At 40.2% G+C, this 22548-nt stretch overlaps 1 long non-coding RNA gene and 1 pseudogene across 2 annotated transcripts in view; one reads left to right on the forward strand and one right to left on the reverse strand.

Moving 5' to 3' along the window:
* Window positions 1–7878: 7878 nt before the first annotated feature.
* Window positions 7879–22548, reverse strand: part of LOC105070495 (uncharacterized) — a 180782-nt gene continuing 166112 nt past the window's right edge. The window contains exons 4-6 of one of the 2 annotated variants that reach the window (XR_835420.3): window positions 17427–17450; window positions 11820–12068; window positions 7879–8212 (exon numbers count right to left, since the gene is read on the reverse strand). This is a non-coding gene — a long non-coding RNA (uncharacterized LOC105070495). Of the gene's footprint in view, window positions 9454–11819; window positions 12069–17426; window positions 17451–22548 lie in introns of both variants that reach the window. The other variant, XR_006725522.2, reaches the window with a different exon arrangement.
* On the forward strand, window positions 17742–19794 carry LOC141574407 (NADH-ubiquinone oxidoreductase chain 1-like; annotated as a pseudogene).

The following is a 22548-nucleotide window of genomic DNA, read 5'->3' on the forward strand; positions in this document are numbered from 1 at the left end:
ACCTCTGATTAGGTTTAAAAATTCTCTTTGAAACAAACAGAACCTGAAGTCAGCAGAAGAAAGGAAATAATAAAGATCAGAGAGAAAATAAATAGAGATTTTAAAAAATAGAAAAAAATCCATAAAACCAAGAGCTGTTTTTTTGAAAGAATAAACAAAATCAACAAAATTCTGACCAGGTTCATCAAGAAGAAAGAGAGAGGATTCAAATAAGCAAAATAAGAGGTGAAAGAGGAGAAATTACAACTGATACCACAGAAATTTTTTAAAAAGACATAAGAAAACATTATAAACAGTTATATGCCAACAAAATGGACAATATAGAAGAAACGGAAACATTTCTAGAAACACACAACCTGCCAAAACTGAATCAAGAAGGAACAGATCATTTGAACAGACCAATCACTCAACATGAAATAGAGTTTGTAATAGAAAAAAAACACTCTTCAAACAAAAGTCTAGGACCAAATAGCTTTACTGGGGAATTCTACCAAACATATAAAGAAGAACTCATACTGACCCTTCTCAAACTCTTCCAAAGGATTGGAGAGGAGGGAATACTCCCAGACTTATTTTATGGAGCCATCATCACCCTGATACCAAAAGCAGACAAAGACACTACCAAAAAAGAAAATTATAGGCCAATATCTTTGATAAATACAGATGCAAAATCCTCAACAAAATATTAGCAAGCTGAATTCAACAACATGTAAAAATGATCAGACACTATGATCAAGTTGGATCATAAGGAAGGTTCAATAGACACAAATCCATCAGTATGACACACCACATCAACAAAAGAAAAGACAAAAGCCACATGCTCATCTCAATAGATGCATAAAAAGCATTTGATAAAATTCAACATTCATTCATGATAAAACTCTTGCCAAAGTGGGTATAGAGGGAACATGTCTTGTAAAAGCTATTTGTGACAAACCCACAGCCAACGTAATACCCAGTGGTGAGAAGCTGAAAGTTTTCCTGCTGAATTCTGGAACAAGACAAGGATGCCCACTCTCACCGCTTCTAGTCAATATGATACTGGAAGTTCTAGTCATAGCAATCAGAGGAGAAATAAAGAAATAAAAGGAATCCAAATTGGAAGGGAAGAGGCAACATTGTCACTAAACGCAGATGACCTAATAGTCTATATAGAAACCCTAAAGACTCCACACAAAAACTATTAGAACTGATAAATGAATTCAGCAAGGTAACAGGATACAAAATTAACATATAGAAATCTGTTGCGTTTCTTTACACTAACAATGAAATACCTGAAAAAGAAAGTTAAGAAGTCCCATTTAAAATTGAATTAAAAAAAAAATCTAGGAATAAACCTAACCAAGGAGGTGAAAGACTTATATGCTGAGAAGTATAAAACATTGATAAAGGAAACCAAAGATAATTCAAGGAAACAGGAAGATATCCCAGGATCTTGTATTGGAAGAATTAATATTGTTAAAATGGCCATACTACCCAAAGCAATCTATAGAATTAATGTGATCCCTATTAAATTACCCAGGACATTTTCCACAGAACTAGAAAAAATAATCCCAAAATTTATATAGAATCACAAAAGACCCAAAATTGCTAAAGGAATACTAAAGAAAAAGAACAAAGGTGGAGGCATAAACCTCCAAGACTTCAGACAATACTGCAAAGCTACAGTAATCAAAACAGCATGGTATTGGCAGAAAAACATATATATGGATCAGCAGAAAAGAACAGAGAGCCCAGAAATAAACCCTTATACCTACAGTCAATTAATCTTCAACAAAGAAGGCAAGCATATACAATAGAGAAAAGAAAGTCTCTTCAGCAAGAGGTGTTTGGAAAGTTGGACAATCACATGTAGATCAATGAGGTTAGGACACTCCCTCACACCATACACAAAAATAAACTCAAAATGGCTTAAAGACTTAAACATAAGACAAGACACCACAAACCTCCTAGAAGAGAACATAGGCAAATCATAACTGTTTTTCTTAGATTAGTCTCCCAAGGCAAAAGAAGTAAAAGAAAAAAATAGATAAATGGGACCTAATTAAACTTAAAAGCTTTTGCACAGCAAAGGAAACCATAAACAAGGTGAAAAGATTAGGAGAAAATATTTGCAAATGATCTGATTGACAAGGGCTTAATTTCCAAAACATACAAACAGCTCATACAACTCAATATCAAAAAAACAAACAACCCAAACATTCACGATGTTGCACGTACAAATGGGGGCACCCAGCAATGATCACCCCAAGGTGAATAGAATTCAGGCTTGTCACCCGTTTTGGGCTGTACAAAGGAAAGGGGTTTGGGCTTCTTTTGGGGGGAGTTAAGTTAGGGGAAGGCAGCCAGGAAACCATGGTGAACAGGGGTGTTTAGTGGGATTTGTTCACTGGGCATTTCCTCTGTAAATGTAATTTTCCTTTGCAGGAGCAAAGCTTATGCCTTGTTCTAGAGCTGCACCTGCTGATTCTCAGTGGCCATTATGTCAAATAATCCACATGCCAAGGAGATACATTCTGTGGTGATGTGTTCTGGTGCCCTTGTTTCTCTACTGACTCAGCAGGACACTTGCTGAGAGCACGTTATGAAGGCCCAGCCAGGATGCGGCCAATGTCGAGGCCAAGGTGGAGTCAAGGATGGAGTCTGGGTGCAACATGGTCAGGGAGGGTCTTGGTCGCCTTCATGATCCTGGGTATGTGCTTGGTGTCTCTGTGTCCTGATCTCCTCTTCTTATAAGGACGCCAGTCCTATAGGATCTATTACCTCAGAGTGAAGGGGGATCGTGTACCCCGCAGGGAAAGAGTTGTCCATGTCCTGATCCCAGAGCCTCAGGACATGACCTTATTTGAAAGTAGGGCCTGGTCATGTAAGTAGGTGAGGCAAGGGCATTAGGGTGGCCCCAATCCTGTGTGACTGTGTACTTGTATGATGAGGGGAGACAGACACAGAAGAGGAGCTATGTGAAGATGGAGGCAGAGATGAGAGGGGTGCATCCATAAGTCCAGGGACGCCCAGGGCCCCCAGAAGCTGGGAGAGGCAGGAAGGACCCTCCCCTGGAGCCTCAGCACTTCCCAAATAGACAGTTGCTATGGGTAGGTCTGGAATGAAGGCAGTGCTGTGGTCCCAGACGGGTTTGTGTTCCCAACAGGGCGCCCTGTGGGACAGCTTGCAGGATGCTGACCGGAGAGCTGGTTTTACATGAGACCATAGGGCGCTGGTCCTCGGAACACGCAGGCCCGTCTTGCCCTTCCTCCTGGGCTCTGGTCACATGGGGTGTCTGTGCGTCGTGTGGGGCTGGACTTTCTGCCTCTGCACAGGACCTCTGGGTGTTGGTTGTAAGTGCAGTTATACACCCCAAGAGTGACAAGAGATGAACTTCTCACCAGCCCCGTGCAGTGGGGGCAAGGAGTCACAATTAATTATTGAGTTAAAAGCAGAAAAAAATATTCCTCAGCCATGAAGATGAGTGAAGCATTGACACAGGCTACAATGTGGATAAACCTCAAAAACAAGATAATCACGGAAGAGAGAAGCCAGACACAGAAGTACAATTAGAGTGTGATTCCATTTCCATGAAACAGGCAAATCCATAGAGACAGAAAGTGGATTAGTGCTGCTGGGGGCTGTGGAAATGAGGGGTGACCTCGTAGGGCAGGGATTTGTGGAAGACAAAGGAAATGTTCTAAAATAGTTTGTGCTGATGGTTGCAGCATGTTGTGAATACACAATACACCACTGAGCTTTAGACTTAAAATGGGTGAATTAATTGTGTGGTTATGTGAATTAAATTTCTATAAGGGTGTTATCAAAAGTGAAAAACTGGAGGCTTCCAGTTCCACCTCCACAATCTGACCCCAGAGGTGTGGGGTTAGGCAGGACACACTTGTCTGAAAGCTCTGGTGTGTCCACCAGGTGCTCCGAGGGCGCCTCACAAAATTCTCGCCATGGCATCAGACACATCATGGTTAGACTTCAGCCAGTGAGACTGGATCCCATAGCCTTGCCATCCTCTCTTAGGGATGCTGGCATCACCCCCGTTGGAGGAAGTGGGTAAGCTCGAACCCCGCTTCTTTCTTCTGCATGTTTCTTCCCTCCCAGAAGTGGTGATGGCCAAGTTGTGTCACAGCAACCAGCATGCACAGAATGACTGAGAAGTCTGACCAGGTGAGGCAGGCTCCATGGAGGCGATGACCCAGGACGGAAGACCCAGAGCCTCCTGAGTGTCGGGCCCCAGTGTCCTGCTCACAGAAGCTGCTGTCAGACTTAATGGTTGAAGCAGCCACAGCATCGAAATTTCACTGGTAGAAACTGCCCTCCTGTTCTTCCCTGGGAGAAGCAGGCCTCCCTGTACTTTGTTGGGGGGGCCCCTTTTTTAATTAAAAAAAGATTAATTACATATTAAAAATTACATTGTATACATGTGAAGAGTAATCATAAAGATTAAGAAACAGAACATGAGGAGTGGGCACCCAGGGGTGCCCTTCCCTCATCACAAACCCCTCCCCCATTGGGAGAGCTGTTCTCCCGATTTTGTGACAGTCATCTTGTCCTCACACTTCACCCCCAGGTGTGCATGGGTAAATAACCCAGCTCAGCTTTGCCTGGTCCCAAACTCCGTACCCAGGTTCACCGTGCCTTCTGCTTTGTCCCTCTTGGTGGCTCAACATTGTGTCCATGAGAGCCTTTCATCTTGTGGATATGGTTTTTTTAAAAAATAATTTTTATAGTTTTTAATAACTTTAAATTAAAAAGTACTCAGGTGTTGTGGAATAGTCCTTTGTATGAGCCTGCATGGTTCATTTCTGCATCTGCTTGTGACGGCCTTCAGGCTGGTTTCAGGTTTGGCGGTGGAATCCCTGTCCATGTGTCACAGTACAGTGCTCATGGGTCTGTGTTTAACTGGGAGCAGCACCATGGGTCCGTGTGTGCACGGACTTCACTATCTGAGTCCAGAGTGCCAGACTTTCCATTGCTCCACATCCTGCTGATATGTGATGCTGTGTCTGTAATGTTTGCCAGTCGGGTACGTGTATGCATAGATTTTTCTTGTGGTCTTAATTTCCTGAGTTATTAGTGAAATTGTGCATCTTGTTGCATTCATGGAGTGTGTCCTGTTGTTTTTTAAAAAGTTTTTAAAAACATGGTCAAATACAGGTAACATAAAATTTACCATCTTGACCATTTTTAAGTGCACATATCAGGGTCATGAATTAATTCACACTGTTGTACAACCATGACCGCCATCCATCTCTAGAACTTTTTCTTCTTGCAAAACTGAAACTGTCCCCATTAAATACGAACTTCCCATCCCCCCTCCCTTAGCTCCTGGCACTCACCATCCTACTTTCTGTCTCTGGATCTGACTGCTTTAGGGGCCTCATATGAGGGGAATCAAATGGCCCCAGAACTGAGAAAATAAATACACTTCTGGTGTTTAAGCCACGTGGTTTGTGGTCATTGGTTTTGGCAGCCTGCTAGGCTAGTTCACTAGACCTCCTATGACTCAGAGAAGACCCACGTTTGCCAGGGCAAGGTGGGATAGACCTTCCAGGTCCTGTTGCCTCATCAACGACTAACTGGACTTCCTGTCCCCATGGATCAATCAGAACAAGTTTTTCAACCACACTGGTCCAGCTTCTCCCCTCCCTCCAGGCCTCTGGACTTTGGCCACCCTCAGCCTGAGTGAGTAGATGGCCCTCCCCGGGGCCCCTCCTGAGAGCTGGCTGAGGGCAAGGACAGACATTCCCTGACCACTGTCCCATGACACCACCCGCTCCCCACACCCTGTCCTCTGGTTTGTGTACTCCTGATGCTTGCACACTTGTGGTCACAGTGTCCTCTCTACCTCAGGTCCAGTACCTGCCAAGTGCATATGGACATTTTGAACCAAACTCTCCCTTTAAAAGTAATCTGATGGATTCTACATCCCGTAATGACTTTATGCTCAATATCATCCATTTAAATCTCTGTAAAATCCATGGCTAACCTCTTGGCTTTTTTCTGATGGACCACAGTGGACAGAATCAGATAGTCATTCAACCAGATCATGACTTGGTCTTAGCCCTTCTGAGCACTCTTTCACATATTTATTTGCTTATTAGAGTTTAATAAGCACCTGTGAACCCACCACCCATAACAAAGCTATGTGGTTCCCCACCCCCATCTAATCCAGGCAACCACTTGTGTGTGCATCCATCCCTGTTTTTCCTTCTGATGGAATTAGGTACCATGTGGAGTATGGCCAGACTAGTTTCCTATGGTTGCTGTAACAAGTTACTGCAATCTGGGTGCCTTAAAACAGTAGCAATTTATTCTCTTAATTTGTGGAAGCCAGAAGTTCAAAATCAACATGTGGGCAGGGACAGTTCTTCCAGACACTTAAGGGGAGAATCCATCCAGGGCTCTGTCCCAGCTTCTGGTGCTTCCTGGAGACCCCTGATGTTCCTCACTTTGTAGACTTATCACCCCCATCTCTGCTCCACCGTCTCATGGCTTCTCTTCGTGTCCCTTCCCCTGTGTGTCTCTTATAAGGACACTGTCATTGGTGTAGGGCCACCCAGGTAATCCAGGATGATCTTTTCTCAGACCCTTCACTCAATGACCTCTGCGAAGACACTATTTCCAAATAAGGTCCCTTTCACAGCTTCCAGGAATTAGGAGGTGGGCGTGTCTGTCTCAGGGTCACCATTAAATCCACTACAATTCCTAAAAGAGTGTACATTTTACCTTTTAATTTGTATAACTTTTTTTAAAGTTTTACGCTGTATGTAATCTTTGGGGACTTACTTTTCCCCTTAATGGTGTATTTCTAAGCTTCGCCCATGTTGGGAGGTGTCTGCAGCTCGTTCACTCTGATTGCTGGGTGACCCCTCATGACGGGAACCCCGTGCAGCCTCATTCCCTCCTCCACTCTCCTGCTGGGTGTCTTTGGAAGTGTTTCCACATCTATGCTGCTCTGGATGGGGTTGCTGCAAACACTCCAGTGAACACACCATACTCTTGGATTTGTATCAGGGAAGATTGACCAGGAGTTCACGCCAAACAGTTTCCTGAAGGGTTGCACCATTCTGAACTCCCATCAGCAAAATGCAAAGTATCTTGTGGATCTAGAGCCCACATGTGGTCTACTGTCCAGTGTTTTAGTCTTGCTGTAGAGGGCGCAGAACAATTTCTCACGTCATCTTAATTTCCACCCCCAACCATCTCACCCCTGTCAATCGTCCCATTCAGTTTGCTCTCATGTGAAACAGTGTTCATGACTTGGCCCAATTTTCTGCTGGGCTATGTATTATTGGGATATATGTATGGCTATTGATTATTGGGTTATTTTATATGCATGTGTATGTAAATTAAGTTAATACATATAAATTTAGACAAATGCATAATGTCATATATCCACCATTATAGTATCATACAGAGTATTTTCACTGCCCTGAAAATCCTCTGTGCTTTGGAACGCTGTCCATCTCATTCCACCTTTCCCCATGTGGTACTTTATTTTCATAAAGGGCTCTTACTGTAGGATGTTCTTGAAGTGCAGTTCCTTCAAATCTATGTATTTAGCTTATTTTGCTTGTGGAAGATAATTGGTGTGTCCATTCCTCCCTGACTGGCCCACCAGCCTGGGCAGATTCTCTTGTAGCCAAAACTCATTTCAATGTTCACTGCAAGAAAAATGTGTGTGTTTGTGCTGAGAGGAGGCACACAAACCCAGCAAGAGACAAACTATAGGACGCATCCCTAAAAGCAGCCCCATCGAGATCAGAATGAGATGGAGCCCAGGTGAACACAGTTCCTATTTAAGTCACAAAAAACGAGATGAAAACGCTGCTTCTCATTAAGCCACTGAACATGCAATGATGCATTACTACCTAGAACTCTGAGTTACTTTAACAGCTTTATCGAGGTGTAATTGACATAGGGCAAATACACACATGTAAAGCGTACAATTTGGTATGTTTTGAAGTATGTGTACCCCCATCATGATGAAGGATATACTGTTGACAAAAAAATTAATCAATGTTCAATAGAAGAACGATATGGAAAACTTCATTCAAACCAGTCTGAGGATTATAACCGGGGAAACAGTTTTTCAGAAAGTGACTCCTTCCAAACCATGCACTCTCCTGCTCCCTGGATGAGGGGCACACGTCCTGGCTTGGGAACCTCTGGTCTCGGCTCAGTTCTCCCAGGAGCATATGGAACTGTGCATCTGTGGTGAACACAAAGATCAGTGTTCTCGAGTATATCGTGGAGGTGCCCTGAGCTGCCAGGCAGCCTGCGGGAAGGGCTTCCCTGTGCCTGCCCATGCGAAGGACCTATCTGTAACTTTCTAAGCTGAGAATTTGATTCTGTTCTACTTCACATTACAAGTTATTTACAAGTTATTACATTACAATTTATTTCTGTATGGCTTTAAGATACACTACATTTTGCATGATTATAAAACGACAACGTGACTCTAGAGAAACTCCTTCTCATTGTCATTTAGAACATTACCAAGAATTCGCCAACATCTTGGAAAACTGCATCTCCTGGTACAGTGTCTCAGAGTTTCTGAATTTTCAGTAAATGCACTGGCATTGCTGCCACCACAGTAACTCAAATTATACACAAAGATGTCTGTTTACACTCATTTTAAAATATTAAATATAAAAGATTGAATCAAGTTGAATGTCATCTCTCTTTTCTTAAATCTAAATTGAAGAAAAATTGAAGCAAGTATCTGATTACTTAGTGTAGTTGAAGCCAAGCACTCACCTATTAAATTATGTATTAAAACATTTACTTTACTTCTCTGCACTATTGTAAATATAACTGTGTACATAAACACACACACATATAATTATATTTAAATTATATGCATAGAGAGATTATATTATTTCTGCATTTGATTTTAGAAAGTGAGCGGAATGTTACAAAATACTTGATGTAAAAGGGGTGAGGGTCTGATGGGCTGACAGAGCCGCCATGACAGCATTCACAGAATCAGAAAGACAGACAACAAGGGGAGAACCTGGAACCTTCCAACACTGCTGGTGGAAATGTGAAACGGTGCCGCCGTTTTGGAAAACAGCCTGGCAGTTCCTCAAAATGTCAAACAAGGAGTCAGTATATGACCCAGAAATTCCACTCCTATGTAGAACCCCCAAGAGAAAGGAAAACAGAAGGGGGTCCATCCACACAATGGAATATTAGGCTTAAAAGGGAATAAAGCACTGACGCAGGCTACACGGTAGGTGAACCTTGGAAACACGGTGCACAATGAGAGAAGCCAGACACAGAAGGGCCCTGGCTTAGTCCGTGTGGGCTGCCATGACAAAATACCAGACTGAATGACAGAAATGTCTTTCCTACAGTTCTGGAGGCCAGCACTCTGCGGTCAGGGTGTCAGGACGGTCAGGCTCTGCTGAGGCTCTCTTCCTGGTTGCAGGCGGCATCTTCTCTCTGTGTCTTCACATGGAGGAAGGGGTGAAGGACGTCTCTGGGGTCTCTTGTATAAGGACACTAATCTCATTCATGGGACTCCACCCTCATAAACTCGTCACGTCCTCAAGTCCCATGTCCAACTACCTTAGGTGTCAGGACTTTGGCATGGGAATCTTGCGGGGGCCACAAACACCCAGCCCAGAACAGCCACAAACTGTACGATTCTATTTTTAGAAAACATTCAGAATGGGCGAACCCACAGAGACAGGAAATGGGTTAGTGGTGGCTGGGGCTGGGGGAGCAGGGTGGGGCCTCTTTTCATGGGCTGAGAATGTTTTGGACCACACAGAAGTGGTGCTTGCCCAACATTGTGACTGTAATAAATGCCACTGAGTTGTCTACTTTAATGATAAACGGTGACTTTTATGTTACATATATTTTTCCACAATTAAAAAAAATTCATTTGTCATATCAACAACTTGACCCCACAGGGAATTCCCATTTCTGCTGAGAGACCCCTCTGTTTGCCCAGGTGATTCCTGGGACCCCAGGTGACAATGTGAGGGCTGTGGAGTGTAAACAAGGACATAACGACTCCACACTGAGATGGTCCAGAGGCAGACACAGCGCTGGACCTGCGTGTAGATGCGGCCCCAATATCAGAATCTGCCTGGAGGGTTGACCTGCATTATCATTGCGAACAGCCCTGTGGGGCGGGTGGCAGTGCACTGACTGACAAACAGACTAACCACAGCCCCGGTTGCCAGGGTCAGGGTCCCATTCCCCTTGCCCCAAGGCCAGGACCCACCCGGGGAAGGGGATGGCGCTGTGGTCAGTCCATGGGCTGCTGGAGCACAGGCACAGCACAGAGTGAGCCTGGAGCACTTCCCGCTGCTTGAAAACCCTCAAGGTAGAAATGTCATTTTTACATAATGCCTGGGAGCCCTGAAAAGTCATTTTCTCAGGTGTGCTGATAACACCACCCCATCCATGCATGGATGCTGGGAAACAAGCTGCTGGAAAACAAGCCGCACCTAAATTTCCATGAGCTTAAAATATTATACTCACACTTACTTGCTTAAAATGCACGTGCGTGCTTTGTTTTAATGTTTTACGCAGTAGATGACCTATAACACGTATTATGCTAAAGAAAATCTGTGAGGGGCAATCCTGAGACTGACCATAAGGGCACGAAGGAGGGCAGATATTTCCTTAGGGTAAACAACGGATGGTCCTGGAAAGCCAGATCATCCATTAACAGAACTTTGTCCTGGCATGAAAGCATGTGGTTTAACCCAGGGGAAATACTTGCTATCTCGAGATGTCCTGGAGGCAATAACAGGATAGACTTAGAAATTTTGCATACCCCGAGGAGGGTGATTGTTCCTGGAAGGGGTAGGCCTGAAATTAATCAGCAAGCAGAATTCAGTGCTTATCACACGGAATATCTAAAGCCCCACCTCTTTGATTGCATTTTTTTCTGAGCTGTATACTCCTAATAAATACGGTGTTGACCAGGCTTTCAGCACTCTAGATCCATGAAATCTTGAGGCCCCTGGTCCCATCTTTGCTTTTTACTTTGTCTCTTTGTTTCTTAAGTCTTGCATCGCCTGTCCTCAGACATGGTCCCAAGCTGCGCTGGACGCAGCACCTGGAAGCTGCCTGCCTGGCTTACTCTCCCCATGGTAGTTGGAGATGAGCCCTTGCTCCTCTGCAGAATCTGCCACCACAGCCTCCTGGGGGGCCCTCCTGATCCCTGAGATAGAATCCCTCCTGAGGCTCCTGACACAGTGAGCTCCCACTCAGGCCAGCCTGTGAGGTCACGCAGAAGTTTGAGTAGTCGGACCCCAAAGCAGTAGAACGTGATCCTGGGCACCAGCATGTCCACTGTGCCCAACGGAGTCCCTATGAGCAAGTGTGAGATCACTTCTTAGGGCCACCGTCCCCGTCCAGCCCAGGTCCCTTTCTCTGTGGCACGTGCTGGGCTCAAACCACACCTTCTCCAGCCCTGCCCCTGCCCCTGCCCCTACCCCTGTAAGGCTGTCAGCATAACTGATGCTGTCCTGGCCCCGTACAGCTCCTCCTGTCCTTCTGCTGACCGTACCTAGGACTGTACTGTGCTGTCAGTCACTTCTCTGTCCTCAAAGACTTTCTAGTTAATAGATACCGTTTATTAAACTTAGGACCAAGTAGCCTCTATGCTCCGTTAGTCCCCAAATAGTGAAAACTTTCGCTGATGTAGTCTGCACCCAGGAGACCAGTTACCCATTCATGAATCTTGAGTTAGGAATGCACAGTCCTGTTTCCAAGCACCCACTCCCTTCCCCCATAAATTGTCCCAGCAGCCCCTTGGTGATGTGGATCCCGATCCCACCCTGTGAGTAAGATACCTGATAATGAACCAATCCATTGATTACGTGGAGCTGTCTGCCTCCTTTTTCAGTCTCAGGACGCCTTCTCAGTTTGGTGGGCATTCCTCTTCCCTCCGATTTCCAGTACCTCACCTGCTGCTGTGAGTTCAGTAGTGTCCCCAAAATTTGTGTCTCTTCTGACCCCAGAATGAGGTCTTATTTTGAAAACAGGGTCTTTACTGATGCGGTTAAGATGAGGGAGAGCCCTAAATCCAACAGTTGGTGTCCCTGTAAGAGGAGAGAAACAAAGACACAGGCACAGAGGAGAAGCCCTGTGATATGGGAGGCCAAGGTGGAGGTGATGTTGCCCCAAGGAGTTCTGGAAAGCAGCAAAGGCCGGAAAGTCCAGAGCATATTCTCTGAGAATCCAGAAGGCACCAACCACACCTTCATTTTGTTCCTCCAGCTATGAGAGGATAAATTCCTGCTTTTGTGACCTGCCTCATCCCCATCCCCATCCCCAGGTTGTGGCACATTGTCATGGCTGCCCCAGGACCCTCACACCCACCAGATGATGCAACACGAAGTGCCTGAGGAAGGAGCCCCTGGGGATCTGGACGAGTGTCTCTACAAACACGTCTGGGTCCTGAACACAGTGGACACACAGTGGCCTCCTCACTCGGGCTGTGCCTCGGACCAGCCCTGCAGTCCTGCCCACTCCAGTCTCATGTCCAGGAGGTACCCAGCCTCTGATGATGCAGGCACCCCACAGCTTTCCTGAGATGTCCAGGGCAACCCATCCACAGGCCCTGCTCCTGCTGCGGCTGCGGGCTTGGCTTGGCTGCAATGACAGGTCAGGGATGTGCCATGCACCCCCAGCCCCGGGGCGGTGTTCACAGCGGGAGGCCCTCAGCAGCTGCTCATTGTCCTGGATGGGGCCAGGCCTGGAGGAGGCATGTCCAGCTCTGTGGGGTCTTGGATGCAGCCCCGCATGCCACCAACCCCACACACTCCCCAGCCGGATGACAGCTCTGTGTCCCCAGACTTGACGAAAGTGCTTCTCCTCCACAGTCCGTAAGTCTGTAGGTTTGTTTCTAGGGTCTCTATTCTGTTCCATTGATCCATACATCTGTTTTTCTGCCAATACTACGCTGTTTTGATTACTGTAGCATGGTAGCATCGCAGTATTGTCTGAAGTTTGGGAGGGTTATGCCTCCAACTTTGTTCTTTTTCTTCAATATTGCTTTGGTCTAGTTCTGTGAAAAAATGTCCTGGGTAAATTGGTAGGGAGTGCATTAAATCTGTAGATTGCTTTGGGTAGTACAGTCATTTTAACTATATTAATTCTTCCACTCCAGGAGCATGGGATATCCTTCTATTTCCTTGAATCATCTTCGATTTTTTTGTTTTTTGTGTCAGTGTTTTATACTTCCCAGCATATAAGTCTTTCACCTCCTTGGTCAGGTTCATTCCTGAGTATTTTATTTTTTTGATGCAATTTAAAAGGGATTTTTTTTTACTTTTCTTTTCTAATATTTCATTGTTAGTGTGACAGATTTCTGTATGTTAACCTTGTATCCTGCTACCTTGCTGAATTTGTCTGTCAGCTCTAGTAGTTTTTGTGTGGAGTCTTTAGAGTTTTCCAATATATAGTTTCACGTTATCAGCACATAGTGACAATTTTTCCTCCTCTCTTCCAATTTGGATCCCTTTTATTTCTTTTTATTGTCTGATTGCTGTGGCTAGCACTTCCAATACTATGTTGAATAGAAGTGGTGAGAGTGGACATCCTTGTCTTATTCCAGATTTTAGCTGGAATGCTTTCAGCTTTTCACCATTGAGTATCATGACGGTTGTAGATTTGTCACAAATTCCCCAGTGAAGCCATCTGGTCCCAGACTTTTGTTTGCAGAGAGGCTTTTTATTGCTGATTCTATTTCACTTCTAGTGATTGATCTGTTCAAATTATCTATTTCTTCTTGATTCAGTTTTGGTGGCCCATACATTTTCTAGAAACTTGTCCATTTCTTCTAGGTTGTCCAATTTGTTGGCATATAATTGTTCATAGTACTCTCTTATGGTTCGTTTGTATTTCTGCAGTATTGGTTGTAATTTCTCCTCTTTTATTTCTTATTTTGTTTATTTGGGTCCTCTCCCTTTTCTTCTTGTTGAGCCTGGCCAGAGGTTTGTCAATTTTGTTTACGCTTTCAAAAAACCAGCTATTGGTTTTATTGATTTTTTTCTATTGTGTTTTTAATCTCTATTTTATTTTTCCTCCCTGATCTTTATTATTTCTTTCATTCTGCTGACTTTATGTTTTGTTTGCCTTTCTCTTTTAATTTTTTTTAGGTAGTAGGTTAGGTTGTTTATTTAGGATTTTTCCTGTTTTTTGAGGAAGACCTGTATTGCTATGAACTTCCCTCTTTGGACTGCTTTTCCTGCATCCCATAGATTTTGTGTGGTTGTGTTTTTATTATCATTTGTGTCAAGGTATTTTTTAATTTCCTCTTTGATTTCGTCCTTGACCCCTTGATTTTTTAGTAGCATGTTGTTTAGTCTCCATGCAGTCATTTTTTTTCTTGTTTCTCTTTCTGTGGTTGACTTCTAGTTTCATGCCATTGTGGTCAGAAAACATGCTTGATATAATTTCTATCCTCTTAAATTTGTTGAGGTTTGTTTTGTGTCCAAGTATGTGGTGTATCCTAGAGAATGCCCCATGTTAACTTGAAAAGAATGTATATTGTGTTTTTCTTTGGATGTAATGTCCTGAAAATATCAATTAAGTTTAACTCCTCTATTGTGTCATTTAGGATCTCTTCCCTTACTGAAGAGGAAGGAGACTCTTTCTCTCACTCCAGGAGCAAGGGAAATCTCTTTCTCAGGCAGGAGGACCCTCTCTTTCATGCTCCCTACCAGAAGAGGAGGAAAGTAGAGAGGAACAATCACACTATTGATTTTCTATAGTACACTTATCCAAATCATTTCTTGTCACCATGTTTATCATAGCCATTTTCTTTCCTTAATCATCAACCTTTGAGAAACAAACTATCCACTTAAGTTATATCCTTCTTCTCACTCTGAGTCCGTTATATGAAGAAGTTCTAATGGGGAACTATACCGGCATCTGGTTTTCTTTAGGATCATTCCACTTAAAATTGCCCACTTGTTCCCTTAAAGAAGACATCTCAATGAACTAATGACTAATCGATCCGATGCTCCCACATAATTGTGGTGCCGTGCATTTAGTATTTTTTTTAATTTGGGAGGATGCTGTGACCCAGCTATGGCTGTAAAAGGCCTTAACACAGTCAAGCAACTTGAGCTAAGCTCTGAGTAATTAACTGAATATTAATTATCAACATCATAACCATAAGGTGCTAGTCAATGCTTGTAGGACATAAAAATGTAATTACAAATTTGTCCATATATTATCATCAAACAAAATTAGCTTAGCAAGCCCTCATAACTGCCCACAGACCTTTAGCTGTATATATTGTACAGGTGCCCACTGCTTTTCAAAAGTTTATTTCATGCCACTTCACTTTTACAAAACATCTACATTAGTACCTGTTTTCACAAACCAAAAGAAATACAAAGAGGATTTTCTCTTTTATGAAAAAAAGGAGAAAAGCAAAAATAGCATTCAGTGTTTGTTTTGCAGGAGCCCTTACAGAGGCAGCATGCACCCTGAACAGTGACAGTGGCATCATCAGGCTCCTTCCCTGGGAACTACACTCAGCATCTCAGTATCAAGCCACCATAGCTTTGAATTGTGTCTATGAGCATCTGTGCTTTATCTCAATTTATTTTGTGCATCTGTTAGCAAAAGTGTCCTAAGGCGATTGCTTCTTTCCTGTAAGCCATTGGCTTATGAAAGGTTTCACAGGAATGTTCTGCTTTTGAATGGAGGTGGGGGGTGGAACATACCTGTATGTGTTTATTTTGTCAAACCCCCAAAACAGGACTTTACAACAACTCACACAAAGCCTAAATAATCTTGATTATTCCATAATTTATAGCAGGTTTTCCCCAATTATAATCTCAGCCAAACACATTCTAGCCCAATTCTCAATTATGAAATTTAAAAACACTTAAATTTTTTCCACTCCTCTCTGATACAGCCTATGTACCATCATCTTCAACAAACCTCCTAAAAAAGAATCATAGTAAGCACAGATATCAGCACAAAAAAGATTAGCTCAAAGTGCAGCTTATGGGTGAAAAGAAATGGGCTTCTTTTCCTGCTTTCAGAGCATTAAGTATTAGATGAAAGCCTTTATGAAACTAAGAACTAAAGGAGGAATCAATAGTAAATTAAGAATAGAGAACATAAATGAATCACAACCACGAAGCATGCACACATCATCAGTCACACTCCTTGAATATTAATCTCATAGTTAAAGCTATTTATAATTATCTAGCACATGAGAGGAGACAAGTCATTGTACAAGATAACATCCTGGAAAGTGTGCTTGGATGCACCAAAGTGCAGCTTAAGTAAAGCACCTAGTTTACACCCAGGAAATTTCTTCTTCAAATGACCACTTTGAACTAAAGCTAGTCCAAACTTAACTAAACTTAACAATTATATTTAAGTTAAATAAAACATTTATTTACAAATAAAAGTATAGAAGATAGCTTATTGGGTACTAAGTAGACAGTTTTTTAAGGGAATGATAAAAATAAGCATTTAAAGTATTAAAGAGCAAAGTTTATCCCCTTTTATATTTTGCATTAATGAACTAAGTAGAACAATTTCAGAAAAAAAAAAAAAACTTATGTCAAATATACCCAAACCACAGGAACTACTATATGAGCAATTTAAGGAACAAATTCATCTATGTAGCAAAATAATGAGAAGATTCTATAAATATAAGTGAAAAGCTTACTGAGCCTGATGGTATCTGGCTATCCATGATAGAATTTTATTTCAACTCTAAATTTACATAAAAAGAGATTAAGTCCTATATAAATTTAAATGATAATCTAAAAAGGTACAGCTTATTAGACATAGTTAATAACATTCCTTAAAGAGTGAATGTTAATAAATCCACAGTTGGTTTAAAAGCAGCCATCAGTTAAGAAGGCATTCATGCTCAATGATTTAATTTTAATCTTTTTTTAATGGAGGTATGGGGATTGAACCCAGGACCTTATGCATGCTTGGGTCTAAGCACATGCTAAGCATGTGCTCTACCACTGAGCTATATGCACCCCCTCATTTTAATCCATATAATAAAAATTAACTCCTAATATAATACTGGACTAATCTATTAATTAATAGAAGAAATACTATTATAACTAGTAAAAAGAATTAATTCTTCTAATAAGCTTAGATCAGATAACTACTGATAGTTAACAATTAAATAAATTTACCCAAATAATTAACTATTAAATGAAGCATTAATTCAATACAGATATGTGCCTTAAAAAATATTTTTAAAAGTAGAAAGAATTCTGCTAACATAAACCCTGCCTGTTTACCAAAAACACCACCTCCAGCATCTCTAGTACTACAGGCACTGCCTGCCAAGTAACATGTTTAAAGACTGCAGTGTCTTGACTGTGCAAAGGTAACATACTCATTTGTTCTTTCTAAATAAGGACTTGTATGAATGGCCACACAAGGGTAAAATTGTCTCTTACCTTCAATCAGTGAAATTAACCTCCCTGAGAAGAGAAAGGAATAAAAAAAATAAGATGAGAAGACACTATGGAGCTTTAATTAGTTAATCATTCAAATATAAACACTTTAATCAAACAGAAATAATAGAAATTTGAATGGATTAATAACTTTGGTCAGAGTGACCTCAGAGTATATTAAAATCTCAGAATAATTTAAATTTAGACCCAATTAGTCAAAATATATTTTGTAACTTATTCATTCAAAAATTGGTCAACAGAACAAGTTACTGTAGGGACAACAGTGCAATCCTAACGTTCATGTTGACAATACGGTTTATGACGTCAATGCTGAATTAGGACGTCCCAATTGTGTAATTGGTCTTTTGCTCAATGATTAAAGTCTTAATTGGTCTTTTGCTCAATGATTAAAGTCTCACAAGTTCTAAGTTCAGATTGGAGTGATCCAGGTCAGTTTCTCTCTATTTAATATTTCTCCCAGCAGGAAAAGGCAAGAGAAATAAAGCCAACTTGACAAAAGTATCTTCAACCTAATAGATGATACAATCTTAATTTAATTAATTTCTATCAACTCTCACCAAGAACAGGACTTATTAAAGTGGCAGAGCCCAGTAATAGTATAAAACATAAACCTTTGTAACTAGAGGTTTGATTCCTCTTCTTAACAGTATATTCAGAATTAATCCTCTTCTGTTAAATGCTCCTGTTTTACTTGCCATAGCATTCCTTATATTAATCTAACAAAAAGCATCAGATTATAAAGAACTTCATAAAGGACCAAATATTGTTGGTCCTCATGGTCTACTTCAACCCATTGCTAATGTTTTCAAATTATTTATCAAAGCTATCACCTCGTATCTTCCAGAATAGCTAGCATCAAAAAGACAACAACTAGCAAGTATTGGCAAGGATGTAGAAAAAAGGAAACCCTTGTGCACTGTTGGGGGGAATGTAAATTTGTGCAGCCACTATGAAAAAAGTATGGAAGTTTCTCAAAAAGTTAAAAATAGAAATGCCACATGATTCAGCAATTCCACTTCTGGACATTTACCTAAAGAAAACAAAAGCTTTAATTTGAAAAGATATATGCACCCCTATGTTTGTTATAGCTTTCTTTACAATAGCCAGGTGCCATTTGTAAAAATATAGATAGACCTAGAGGGCATTATGCTAAAGTGAAATAATTCAGAGAACAAATACTGTATGATCTTGCTTATAAGTGGAATCTAAAACCCAAAACTAATGAACAAACTAAACAAAGCAGAAACAGACTTATTTATACAGACAGCAAACTGGTGGTTGCCATAGAGCAGGATTCAGGGTTGGGTGAAACAGGTGAAGGGGATTAAGAGGTACAAACTTTCAGTTATTAAAAAAATAAGTCATGAGTGTGTGTGTGTGTGTGTGTGTGTGTGTGTATACGTCATAAAGAATGTAGTTAATAGTACTATAATAATTTTGTATGATAACAGATGGTTGTTAGACTTATCATGGTGATCCTTTCATAACCTGTTCAATTGTCAAATCACTATGTTGTACACCTGAAAGTAACACCTGAAAGTAACATAATATTGTACATCAAATGTACTTCAATTTTAAAAGATGGTAAAGAAAGAAAACCATTATTTATCAAAGAGTCTTTATGATGATTAACTTCATCAATATGAATTTCACTATCCATACCATATCCACTTATCAGCATAAATTTAGGTGTATTATTCATATTAGCTGTATCACATTTAGCTGTTTATTCTATTCTCTAATCAAGATGGGTTTCAAATTCAAAATATGCCTTAATTGGTATACCCCAAGCAGTAGCACAATGTCACAGGAAATTATTACACTGGCAATTATTCTATTATTAGTACTAATAGTAAATGGATCATTTACACTATCAACCCTAATTATTACTCAAGAATATTTATGATTAATTTTTCCATCATGATCACTAGCCATAATATGACTTATTTCAACTCTAGCAGAAACCAGCTGAGCCCCTCTTTTCCTAACAGAGAGCTCCTTTTTTCTTAACAGAGGAAGAGTAAGAACTTGTCTCTGGTTAATGCCAAATATGCTGCAGGTTCATTTTCCTATTTTTTTCTAGCAGAATATGCCAACGTTATCATAATACTTTAACAGTAATTCTTTTTCTAGGGGCATTCCACAATCTGTATATACCAGGAAACAATAGAATTAACTTCATTTTCAAAACCCTTTTATTTTATTTATTTTTATTAATTCAAGCATCATAACTAGGATTCAGATATGACCAATTTATACATCTCTTATGAAAAAATTTCTTACTTTCGCACTAGCTTTATGCATGTGGCACGTATCACTTCCCATTATTATATCAAATATCCCATCATAGTATAAAAAATACATCTGATAAGAGTTTCTTTGATAGAGTGAATAATAGAGGCTTAAACTCTCTTATTTCCAGAATTTTAGGGACTAAACCTAATCCTAAGAATTTAAAAACCTCTGTGTTACCATGTGACATCATACTCTATAGTAAAATCAGCTAAACAAACTATTAGATCCATAGCCCCAAAATGCTGGTTTATATCCTTCCCATAGTAATAAATCCTCTTCTCTTTATCATTATTTCACTTACCATTATTATGGATACCATAATCATTATATTAAGCTCATGTTGATTAATAATCTGAATTGGTGTCAAGACAAGTATACTTAATATACCAATCCTAATCAAAAATTATAATCCATGATTATACTTAACAACATTAAATCCATGAAGTACCCACTAAATATTTCCTAACACAAGCCACTACATCTATACTTTTCATCATAGCTAATTATTAAATTAGTATATTCTGGTCAGTTAAAAACTACTAAATTTTTAATCCAACAGCATCTTTTATTATTACAATAAACTTTATTGTAAAACTTTGACTTTCCTAATTCCACTTTTGAGTACCAAAAATTACACAAAGTATTCCATTAATATCAGGCTTAACCTGGTCGGCATGACAAAAAATTGCGCCCATATCAGTTTTATATCAAATTCCATCATCAGTTAATCTAAATATGTTAATTATTACTATGGTATCAATTACAGTTAGGAGACTGAGAAAGACTCAACCAAACACAACTACAGAAAATTCTGGTCTATTTATCAATTAGCCATTGAGGCTGAATAGCTGCTATCATGATTTAGAACCCAAACATCGTAACTCTTAATCTATTCATTTATTTTACGTTGACATTTATTACATTCACATTATTTACTTACAGGTCATCCACCATAACACTTCCACACACATGAAATAGAATACCTTTAATCACTACCATCATAATTCTTCTGATTATATTACCCCTAGGAGGCCGTCCACCATTCATAGGTTTCTGACATAAATGAATAATTATGTAAAAGTAGCAGCATTATTATAAAATTAATACCTATTATAGCATTACTTAATCTATACTTATACATATGTATAACTTATTCTGTGTCACTAACATTACTTCTATCAGTAAATAACAAAAATAAAATAATAATTTGAAAATATAAATCAAATACTTTTTAACCTCCATCCATTATTGTATCAGCATTAATCTTTCCCCTAACACCAATATTATTAGCACTGGACTAGGAATATAGGTCAACATAGACCAAGCCCCTTCAAAACCCCAAGAAAGTATTACCAACTTTGTTTCAGAAATATGAATTGCAAGACTCTATCAGTTGAATGCAGAGCAAACTCTTTCATTAAGCTAAATCTTCACTAGACTGGTGGGCTTGCACCCTATGATTTATTTAACAGTGAAATACTGTAGTCAACTGGCTTCAGTCTTCTCTAGCCACTCAGGATAGAAGGGTGGGAGAAGCCTGGCAGAACTGACGCTGTTTCTTTGAATTTGCAATTCAATCCGTTATTCACTTAAGGGCTTAATAAAAAGAGGACTTTATCCCTAATACTTATTCTATTTATTGGTTCAGCAAATTTATTAGGTCTGTTACTCTACTCACTTACACCTACTACACAACTCTTGATAAATTTAGGTATGGCTGTTCCCCTATGAGCAGGAACAGTTATGCTTATATCCTTAAAACAAACAGAAACCCCATAAGACAAAAACATTCTAGCCCATTTTTTTTAAACCATTGTACAGGTAATTTTGCAATCAGGGCAAAGGTATTTTGAACAGTTAGTTGATTGGCAAATATATCACTCCAGCAAAAACGGAACGTGTGTATTTCCACTTGCAGATATGATTAATCTCCCTTTGGAGACAAAAGTGATTTCTTAACACATAAGTTAGGTTTTTATCTGGTCTTTCTTTTGCTTTCAACTATCTTGTTAACATATTCCAACATTGCCCATATGTCTATTTTTCTATCCTGGTCAGTACTCATTTCAAGAGGTCAAAAGACTCTTGTTCAAAGCCCAGAACTGATTACTGAACATCACGTATTTGCCTTCTATTTTTCTTTGAATTGTGACGCAGTCTCAGACTCAGGGACACACACCAAGATGACTCATTTGGAAAGTATACCCTTTGAGTAAACTGCCTAACTCTCAATTTTTCAGAAGGATAAATCTTTGAATTCAAAGTCATTTAACAAAACTACAATGAGGTATCACCTCACACTGATCAGAATGGCCATCATCAAAAAATCCACAAACAATAATGCTGGAGAGGGTGTGGAGAAAAGGAACTTTCCTACACTGTTGGTGGGAATGTAGTTTGGTGCAGACATTGTGGAAAACAATATGGAGATTCCTTAAAAAACTAAACATAGACTTACCCTATCATTGAGCAATTCCATTCCTGGGCATATATCCAGAGAAACTAATTTGAAAAGATACATGCACCTGAATTTTCATAGAAGAACTACTTACAATAGCCAAAATTTGGAAGCAACCTAAATGTCCATTGACAGATGACTGGATAAAGAAGATGTAGTATGTATATACAATGGAATACTACTCAGCCATAAAAAGGAATAAAATAATGCCTTTTTCAGCAAAATGGATGGACCTGGGGATCATCATTCTAAGTGAAGTAAGACACAAACAGAAACAAAAATACCATATGATATCACTTATATGTGGAATCTAAAAGAAAGACACGAATGAACTTATTTACAAAACAGAAA

This window comes from Camelus bactrianus, chromosome 21 (assembly GCF_048773025.1).
Source record: "Camelus bactrianus isolate YW-2024 breed Bactrian camel chromosome 21, ASM4877302v1, whole genome shotgun sequence".
Taxonomy (NCBI): Eukaryota; Metazoa; Chordata; class Mammalia; order Artiodactyla; family Camelidae; genus Camelus; species Camelus bactrianus.